Source organism: Lepus europaeus, chromosome 8 (genome assembly GCF_033115175.1).
Source record: "Lepus europaeus isolate LE1 chromosome 8, mLepTim1.pri, whole genome shotgun sequence".
Taxonomy (NCBI): domain Eukaryota; kingdom Metazoa; phylum Chordata; class Mammalia; order Lagomorpha; family Leporidae; genus Lepus; species Lepus europaeus.
In genome coordinates, this window is record NC_084834.1 from 60,632,011 (window position 1) to 60,642,685 (window position 10,675).

Consider the following 10,675-nt stretch of genomic DNA (forward strand, 5'->3'; position numbering starts at 1 on the left):
GAGGTAGAGACAGAGAAAGAGGTCTTCCGTCTGCTGGCTTACAGCACGGACCCTGCCAGTTATTGTTTTGAAACTGGTGGAATATTTATTTCCATAAATAAGGCATGATTAAAATTTAGAAATCATTTAAGCAAATGTTTACATTTTCTCAAACATTTTTATTAAAAATATAATTTATATTTAATCAATGGTGACTATTTTGTCTTTTTAAATTATATTTTATCATTTCAATTACTTTTAAAATTTTATATAGACTTTCCACATGTGTTTTAAATGTGATATCTACAACTTAGATTGTTAGAATGTAAATCAAGTTCTGCTTTTAAGATTGAAAATTTAGAAAGAAACATGTTCAATCTCAATTCCATGCACTGACATGTGTAGATGTAGAAGAATCATATGCAAAGTTTCAAAACTATTTCAGTTTGTGAAGATTTTCCCCAAGTTTAGGTAAAAGAATAAAAATGCTTAATGATTCATAAAAGTGACAAAACATTTCCACCACACACAAGATTGCAAATGATTGAAAATAAACATCTAATCATTGCCAACCAATTTTCATGTTGAACAATGTGTAATTATTATCAAGTGTTGAATCAGCCTTCAGTTGAATATAACAGGTCTGTATTTGATGATGTGAGCTCCAGAATATTCAAAGCCAATAGGAGAGAAATTCTTCTCAAGATGATATTTCTTTACTTATTGGATAGAGCAGCAGAACCTCAGAATTCTCAATTCAGCTAAACTTCAGGGACGTCACTGTCCAAAATTTATCATTAAGTGAAAACAGCACTTTTCAGGAAAATATGGTCATTTAGCATTGTAGTCCATTGTGTGAGGCAATAAAGGTTTCCTGAGCCTGGATATTCTGTAGAGAGCAGACATCATAGTTCTAGAGGCTGGAAGTTCCAGGTCAAAGTGTTCATACCAGGTGATGTTCTAGGCTTTGCTTCCATGTCAGGGCCTTGAGTGCTGTGTCTTCCAGAGAAGAGCAAGTGTACCATTCCACATGGCTGAAAGCAACAGGTGCCGTGCCTTGCAACAGCAGAAGCTCAGAAGCAAGCAACCCACTACCCCAGCACTTTATATAGCAGTGTGAATCCATCCATGGGGGTAGAGCCATCATGACCTCAAATCTCCCACTAAGCTCCACCCCCAAAATATTTTTACATTGGACATTACGTTAAGAACACACAAATTGTGCAGGGGACAAAATTATAACAACCATAAGTGTATGATATTACTTTTGTATTAAAAAAAATCTGCTTGAAGTTTATTCTCTTTTTTTGTTATTTATTTATTTTTCTTATTTTGTTTTTACAGAGAGGAGGAGAGACAGAGAGAGAATCTTCCATCTGATGGTTCACTCCCCAAATGGCTGCAATGTGAATGTAGATACCCAAGCACTCAGGCCATCTTCTGCTGCTTTTCCTAGCAGGGAGCTGGATCAGAAGTGGAAGAGCCAAGTCTTGAACTTGCACCTACACAGGATGCTGTCGTCATAGGCAAAGACTTAATCTGCTATTCCACAATGCTGGTCCCAGTTAATTTTCATAATTCCTGATATTTGGATTTTACAAAGTAACTGTAAGCATTGAATTAGTGAATATTGAATCCTCGCTCCTTCAGGAAGCACATTTTATGTGCCTATGTTAGATTCTGCAAGTAGAAAGAGCGCAATGTATGATAACACAGCTTTCTATTTGTCAGAGAGGGAAGATGAGGTCCTTTGCAAATGCCAGGGTTGGAAATGAGAATGCAAAAAGAATTAGCCATGATTCAAAAGAGGGACATGCAAGGGTAGAGCACACCACAGAGAAGGATGGTTTGGGTACTGAGACAGGGAAAGTGCTACAGGAATATATTCATGGTTTTTCTACATGCTTGCTGGCGCGGAGGGAAGCATCTACTCACAGTGCCCTAAATATCACTCCTCAGTATCTCTTTTTCACTAATGATGAAACAACTCCTAAAATGTTATGTGCTGTGATGTTCTCAGCAAATGTAGCTGACTTGATTGATGAGAAACCAGGGAGATTCCATTAGCAGGAAATTAGAGAATCTTCACTGATGCTGTAAAGAGGATCTCAAAGCAGGGATCCACAGTATTGCAAACAGACATCAGGTTGTATCAGGCCAGTGAGAGCCTCGGTGCTGTCATGTCAGAAGAGTATAGAACCTGGCTTCCTGAGGAATACTGAGCTGCTCGATGAGTGAACCTGATGTTTCATTAACTGCAAAAACCTCCAGTTCTTTTTCAGTAAGGTGAGCACTTGTACTATATACCAGCTGAGAAGAACCAAAACCTCTGGCAACTGGGCCTGCTTCTTAAGGAGAAAAAGGAAATTACCAGTTTTCTGTCTTCATATCTAGGAAGTTCAGACACTGAATTAATTAAATAAATTGCCCAGAAGAAACTCATTTAGATTGAGATATAGGGAACACATTTCAGATACACAGTTTTAAGAGCTTAATGATACTTCCCAGCCTATCGTTTCTCCCTTCCCAGTTTCTATCCTCCCTCTCTCCTTCTTCCTTTGCTATTTTCCTTTTAATTTTCACAGTGACATACTTTCAGTTTATTTTAATTTTTTTTTGGATTTATTTATTAAATGGAGAGGCAGAATTACAGACAGAGAGAGGGAGAGATAGATCTTCCATGTTCTCGTTCACTCCTTGAATAGCCGAATTGGCTAGAGCTGGGCAGATCTAAAAGCCAGGAGCTAGAAGTTTCTTCCAGGTCTCCCACATGGGTGCTGGGGTCCAAGCACTTGGGCATCTTCTACTGCTTTCTCAGACCATCATCAGGGAGCTGGGTCAGATGAGGAGCATCCAGGACTCGAACAGGTGACCATATGGGATGCCAGCTCTGCAGGTGGATGCTTAACCTACTATGCCACAGAGCCAGCCTCTTAACTTACTTTAAAACACAAGATTAACCTTCTACTAATTTTAATCTTCTATATATTTTTCTTATACTAATAAAAATAGAAGTTTGTGAGTAATATGATATTTAGTATAGAATGTGAAGGACATTTGCACATATATATTGTACTATGTAACTATCACACTTAAGTAAAAATTGCAGTGGGTTAAGCTGCAGCTTGGGAAGCCCACATTCCATACTGGAATTAAAGTTTAAGTCCCGGCTTCCTGGTTTCCAATCAAACTACCTGCTAATGTACCTGGTAAGGCAGGTGATATTGGCACTATTTAGGTCATGTAGTAGTTCCTGGCTCTTGATTCAGGTTGCAATGTCAGAAGGCATTTGCTGAGAGGACCAGTGGATTTCTCTCTTTCTTTTGATTTCTCTGTGTGTTGTTATGCCTTTCAAATCAATAAACAGATCTTTTAAAAAATGATTAGCACTGTGTAAGATTTGTCTTTCAGATTTTACCCTGCACAGAAACTGCCAGGAAAGCTATTAGTCTTCAAGATATAATGACATCTTATATATAAAATAAAACAATATTTAGTATTACTCTCACAAAACATGCAAAATTTAACAGCAGAAAATACTTCTTAGTTAATGTCTACCATTTGATATGAATTATGCATACATGTTTTGTGAATATCCTAAAATGAGAAATATTATACCAAGGCAAAATGAATATACATTTATAAAACTGATTTTCATTGAAATCTTAAATGTAAAATCAAAGTACAAATCTTTGTCAAAAGTACACATTTTTGTAGTTTTGACCTGTCTTTTCTATTTTGAATACTGAATGCATGTCTCTATGTTCAGCAGGGAACATGATGGGAGATTACCTTAAGTCATTACTTCTGCTACTTCAAAGATCTGCTTTTCAATTTTAAGATTTATTTACTTGGAAAGCAAAGTGACAGAGAGAGAAAGAGAGAGAGAGAGGGAGAGAGAGAGAGGGAGAGAGAGAGAGGGAGAGAGAGAGGGTCCATCTGCTACCTCATATCCTAAATCTCCACAATAGCCAGTGCTGGGCCAGACTGAAGTCAGGAGCCAGGAGTGGAGAAGGCAGGCCTTGAACTGGCACTCTGATATTATATGGGTGCCCCACCATGTCACCAAACCTAGACCTTTTCTTGTCTTAAAATATTTAAATATATGTATACATATGTATATATGTGTGTATATATATATATATATGTTTGTATTTGTATTTTACTTACTTTGAGACATAGAGATATCCAATCTACTGGCTCTCATTTTCAAAATCTTACAGTGGCCCCTATCTGAGGCTGAAGCCCAGAACCAAAAACTCAACCCATGTCTTCCACAAGAGAAGCAGGAACCCAACTACTTGAGCCATCTCCTACTGACTCCTACCCAGGATGTACAGTAGCAGAAAGCTTGTTGGAAGCAAAGCTGACTCAAACCCAGGTTGTCTGAAATGAAATGTAAACATCTCAAGTGACATCGAAACTATTTCAACACAAGCCTGATTCCCTCTTTCTAAATAATATAAATGGTCTTCAAGCAGTCAAAAATGTGTATTAAGGAAAAATATGTATGCATTTCAAAATTATTTTGCACCAAAATAAACTCATATTAACTTGTTATAATATGTCTGAATAGGATCTAGTTTGAGGCATGAGAATGATATCAATTTGAAAAGAACCCCTGTCATGGCATCATAATAAAATTGAAGCAAACACAAACATTAAATTTATAGTAAAACCTGGACAGGAGAATGCTTTACAAAAAGTTTATAGAGACAGTTTCCCCAGAAAATCAGCTATTCATTACTACATAACTGTCAACATAATTTGAAATGATTAATAATAACTTGTTTTAACAAAGGGCAGGATGATGCGGAAGGTGAAACCTGCAGCAGCTGGCAATCCACTTCCATTTGCTGAAAAAAAAAAAAAAAAAAACAAGAAAAACAGCAAAATATTCTTTTTCATGTCCTAATTGAGAGACTGGCAATTAACAGTAAAAACACAGCCAATTTCATAGACATGTTAATTGTTTCATCTTAATCAATTCTGACTGAAAAACTAAAAAACTATGGAGAGACCATTTTCTGCCCAAACAGTTCTGCACAGATTAGCTGTGGAAATAGAGCAGAGATTTCAGTGTAAGTTGGGAAAAAGATCCGTAGGCATTTCATTGAGGAATTGTAATAGGAGATGAAACATGGCGTTAGCAGTGTGATACTGAAAAATAACACACAATCAAAGCAATGGCTACCAAGAGGTGGAACCAGTCCAGGTAAAGAAATTGGATTCAAAATGAAAGCTCGTGACAATGGTTTTTGAGATGCTCAAGATATTTTTCTTGTAGATTTTTTGAAAGATCAGAGAGTGATTACATATGTTCATTATGAAAGCATTTTGAGGAAATCTTTAGCACAAAAGTACCCAGCCAAGCTTCACCAGAGTCCTTCGCCATCATGACAGTGCCCCTATTCACTCCTCTCCTAAGAAAAGGACATTTTTGCGAATGTTTCAATGAGAAATCATAAGGCACCCATGCTACCATCCTGAATTGGCTCTGATTCATTTATTTTTTTCCTCATCAACTATTTATTTTGTGAGGCAGAGAGAGAGAGAGAGAGAGAGAGAGAATCTTCTATCCACTGGATGACTCTCCAAATGCCTGAAACAGGCCAGGGCTGGACCAGACCTAAGTTAGGAGCCAGGAACTCCATCACAGGTTTCCCACAGCAGGGGTGAAGTACTTGGACCAACCTCCACTGCCCTCTCATGTACATTAGTATAAAGCAGAACTGGAAGTGGAGTGGATAGGATCCCAGTAAACACTCTGATACGGGATGTTGGTAATGTAAGTGGTGACTTAACCCACAACAACACAAAAATGTTCACTTCTTTTTTATAATAATAATAATAATTAATAATAATAAAATATTTAAAGAGAATCATTTTATTCAGTTAATAATAATAATTTAGAAACCCTGCAATGAATTGTATATATTCCAAGAACTGTCAGTATTTTGGATTTGGACAAAATGCTTGGAATCATTGAACTTGATTGAATTATATTGAGAATATTTTATGTTTTATATTTTATTTTTAATTCAATTTTTCCACAAATCTTTTGAAATCCCCTTATACTTTCATTTGATTTTGCCTGACACCTTCATAAATTTAGATATATAGATAAATTATATTATTAGAAGAAGGGAAAGCTTGAAGGGGAGGCTTTGAATTTTAAGATGTTTACTTGCTGAAGGATAGCAGTAAGTAGTGAATAAATACTTAAAGAACCAAGTAAAGGACAACATTTAAAAATGTTAAGGAAGAGATTAAAACTCATGGGTTGAAAATTTCAGGTTATAGCACAAAATTTATGAACTTATGAGCAGAGCAACCACATCTTTCCTTACCTTGAGGGAATAGGCAAAATGCTAACAAGTAGCACACTGACATGCAGTTATGTGCTGACTCACATTTACAGCAAACACCTAGGGAGAGTTCTGACACTGTTGAGCTTTTTTATACCCAGGAAACATCGCGTGTGTGTGTGTGTGTGTGTGTCCCTCCTGTTTCATTTACCCATAGATAACTACAGTCTGAAAACAGTAAATGGAAAATTCCAGAAATAGACAATTCCTAAGTTTTAAATTGCATCCCACTGGAGTAGTGTGATGAAATTTCATGCCCTGCTGCTCTATCTTGCTGGGGATGTGAATCATTCTTTTATCCAGCAAATCCAATCTGGATAAAGTATTCTCTAGTCATTCACTTGGTAGCTGTTTTGGTTATCAGATCCAAGAGATGGTATTGTGGTGGCTGAGCTTCAAGTGGCCCTTATTTTACATAATAATGGTCTCAAAGCAGCTGAGTAATGGTGTTGGTAATGTGAACATTCTCAGCTAACAAGGAAAGAAACAAACTATGCTGTAATTGCTAAGATATACAGTAAGAAAAATTCTCTCCATGTAATTGTGAAGAAGCCAGCAGAAATTCATGCTAGTATTGCCATCGCACTTCAAACTGCAAAAGTTACACAAGGACTGGCGTTGTAGCTTAGCGGGTTAAGCCACCAACTTTGACACCCGCATCCCACATGGGCACTGCTGGTTCTTGTCTTGGCTGCTCCACTTCCTGTCTGGCTTTATGCTAATGTGCCTGGGAAAGTAGTAGAAAGTGGCCCAAATACTGAGGGCCCCACCCCCACATGGAAGACCTGGATAAAGTTCCTGGTTCCTGGCTTTAGGCTGGCCCCATTCTAACCATTTCAGCCATTTGGGGAGTGAACCAGCATATGGAAGATCTCTCTTTCTCTGTCATGCCTTCTCTTGTAGCTGTTTCAAATTAATAAATGAATCTCAAAAAAAAAAAAAAAGTTGGCAACAGAATTTGGTTGTGATGTAAAAGACATTAAATTATAGTAGTTGGTAATAACTGCAGGTCATTCTGCGTCTCTTTTCTTAAACCAGGCATCCACTGGGTTGTTGGAATGTAGCCCCATGGATAATGGGGCATGTTTCCAATTGGGTTCAGTATTACATCAAGTATAAGATTTATACCCTCAATATCAAAGTTTTACCTGATTTAGAGGCTATTTCTAAAATAGTATACCAGTAATTGGTATTTATTTAATATTTTAATTTTAATTTAACTTGATTTGGAGAATCAGAAAGAGAAAATGAGAAAGAGAGACAAGACAGAGAACCCAGATCTGGTGGTTCACTCCCCAAATGTCAAAAATGCTGGACCTACGACAAGCCAAGGCTAGCAATAGACAGAAATTCAATCCATGTTCCCTATGTGGGTGATAGGGACCCAATAGTTGATTCATCAACTGCTTCCTCTGAAGATGTGCATTGGCCAAAAACTGGAATCAAGAGTGGAAGTGAGAATCAAAGCTAGGCACTCTGATGTGAGATATGGTTATCCTAACCAGAATCTTAACCACTGGGTCCAATACTGCTCCTGAGTTGTCTCTAATTAGAGGTGATCAGTTTTGTAGTGTTATTCACAAGGATACCGATATTTTCTTTTAAAAATTCACCTTTCTCAAATTTGGAAATAGGGCATTTGGACAATCTGCAAACACTCACTTAAAAATAACATTTTTTGGAAATATTTATTTATTTACTTGAAGGAAGAATTTCAGATGGCGGGGGGTGGGTCAGAGAAAAAGAGATCTTCCATCCCCTTCTTCCCTCCCCAGGTGGCCAAGAGGGCCAGCGCAGAGCCAGGCTGAAGCCAGGAGCCATGAGCTTCATCTGGGTCTCCCCTGTGGGTGACAGGGGCCCAAAACTTGTGCCATCATCTTATGTTTTGTTCAGACCATTAGAGGGAGCTGGTTCAAAAGTAGAGCATCCAGGACACAAATGGGAACACATTAGGCATAACAGCATTGCAGGACATGGCATTAGTGACTACACCATAACACCAGTCCCAACAATTATGCTTTTATTAAAATAATCATAGCTTGTTAAGAAAATTTATCCTGTAAGTTGTTTTTCTATTGTCAACAACTACAACAACAAGAACCATTTTGTTACTTTTGCAAGGAAGTTTCTGTACCATTCAGTTTTAATAAACAAACTTGGGAGACATAATTCAACAGAAAAAATTACAAGAAGACTCCTATAAGGATTATTTTACATGAGTTCATTTAATATTTTGGGTAAAATGTATTAACTCACATTTAATTTCCTTTGGGTAGGAAAAAACAGAGTGATTTCATCCCCTGTATCAGTAGAGGAAATAATTAAGCATATGTTTACTGAAATATTCTTTGCTCATAAAACTTATTTTCATTCGATCTTAAATATTGGGTGTTTAAAGTCCACCCCAAAAGACATGTATTAACTTACTGGTAATTATTTTTGTATCATATCATGTGAGGCATAATGTAGTATGACAGTTATAAAGTGATACATTAGGTAATAAATTAAAATGGGCAGATTCCAAAGAAATACTTATTACATTTTCTTGGTAATGTATCACTCTGACATGAAAAATTTAAAGCTAAGGGAGATTTGCATTTAGATAATCCTCTGAGAAAAGAAAGCAAATTTTCTTTTCCTCTATTTATACTCTTAACCTTCTTCCCTCACTCCCGTTCTTATCAATCTCATCTCCATTTTTTCTTTTGATTTTAAGATTTATCTTCTTTCATTTTATTTGAAAGGCAGAGTGTCAGAGACAAAGGGAGAAATAGAGAGAAAAAACTTTCTCTGTGCTGGTTCACTCAGCAAATGGTCACAATATCCAGTACTGGACTAGACTGAAGCAAGGAGCCTGGGACTCCTACCTGATCTCCTACATGGATGGCAGGGGCCAATGTACTTAGACTGTCATCCACTACCTTCCCAGGCATATCAGCAGGCAGCATGATGGGAACTGGAGCAGCTGACACCAGAACAGACATTCTGATAAGGAAGGCTGTGCCTGGGGATAGGTGGTGGCTTGACCCACTGAACCACAATGCTTAGCATCTCTATTTTTTTTTTCTTTTCCTACCTCCTGTTTCTCCTCCTCTCTTTTGTTCCCAGTGACTTTTGACAATTAAATAGACACAAATACAGACTCATGCACATACTTCAAATCTTGAGCTAAAGACTGGGTGAGAGTACAAAAAATTATGAAACTATTTTGTTATGCCAATGTGTTAAAAAAAGTGAGAGAATCTACTGAATAAATATTTCAAATGGTAGTCATACATTTGGAAAATAGTGGACACAATGTTATAATACATATTCATTATTGAGATTATTTGCTTATTCTGAAGGTCAAATTTTACATTATTCAGGATTTTTATTTAAGAAAATAATTAAAATAATTCAGTCATGAACTCAAAGGATGTAACAGCTTTTCTATTTGCACATGAAAAAATGCTTAATGTTCATGTAGGAGATGATTGATATAAGAGTTGACCTTGTGATTTTATTAAAATTATAAAAGTAGAGTATTACAATTCAAACCAAGCTTATTTAATGTATTTTACAAGTTTTTTTTTCTCAATATAGGGCTGAGATAGATGATTAAAGAAGAGAAAATATATGTCAAATTTGATACAGGGAATAATTTGTGATTGTTCTGCATATATAAAGTCAGTGACACTTAGACTATTTGGAATTGCAGATTTCTATTTTATTCAAAAAGTCATTGGTAATTTTCTATTCAAGAAAGAAATCTAGTAATACCATTCTAAAATTTTCTTTTTTATTTTCTTTTTTAAATTTTACATTATACAAGTTTCATGTATTTTGAATAGATAGATTTAGGACAAAAGAGATACTTTCCACACTACCCTCCCTCCCACCCACACTCCAACTCTTCTTCCTTTTCCTTCTCCCTCTCCTGTCCCCACTCTTAATTTTTCAAATATCTACTTTCAGTTTACTTAATGATCATAAAGTTAGCCCTACACTAAGTAAAAGAGTTCAACAAATAGCATAAAAAAAACAAAAAACAAACAACAACAACAAAAAAAAAACTACTGTTTCTCAACGTAAGAAACAAGGGTCATAAACAATCATTAAGTTTCAAAATGTCCATTTCATTACAATACATTACATTTTAGGTAATCTGTTAGTTACCTGAGATCAGAGAAAACATACAGTATCTGTGTTTTTGGGACTGGCTTGTTTCACTAAGTATAATGGTTTCAGTTGAGTCCATTTTGTTGTAAAAGACAAGATTTTTTTTTTTTTAACTACTAAGTACTCATGTGGGCTAACACCTGAACATTCATTGCTCAGCTTGGAGGAGA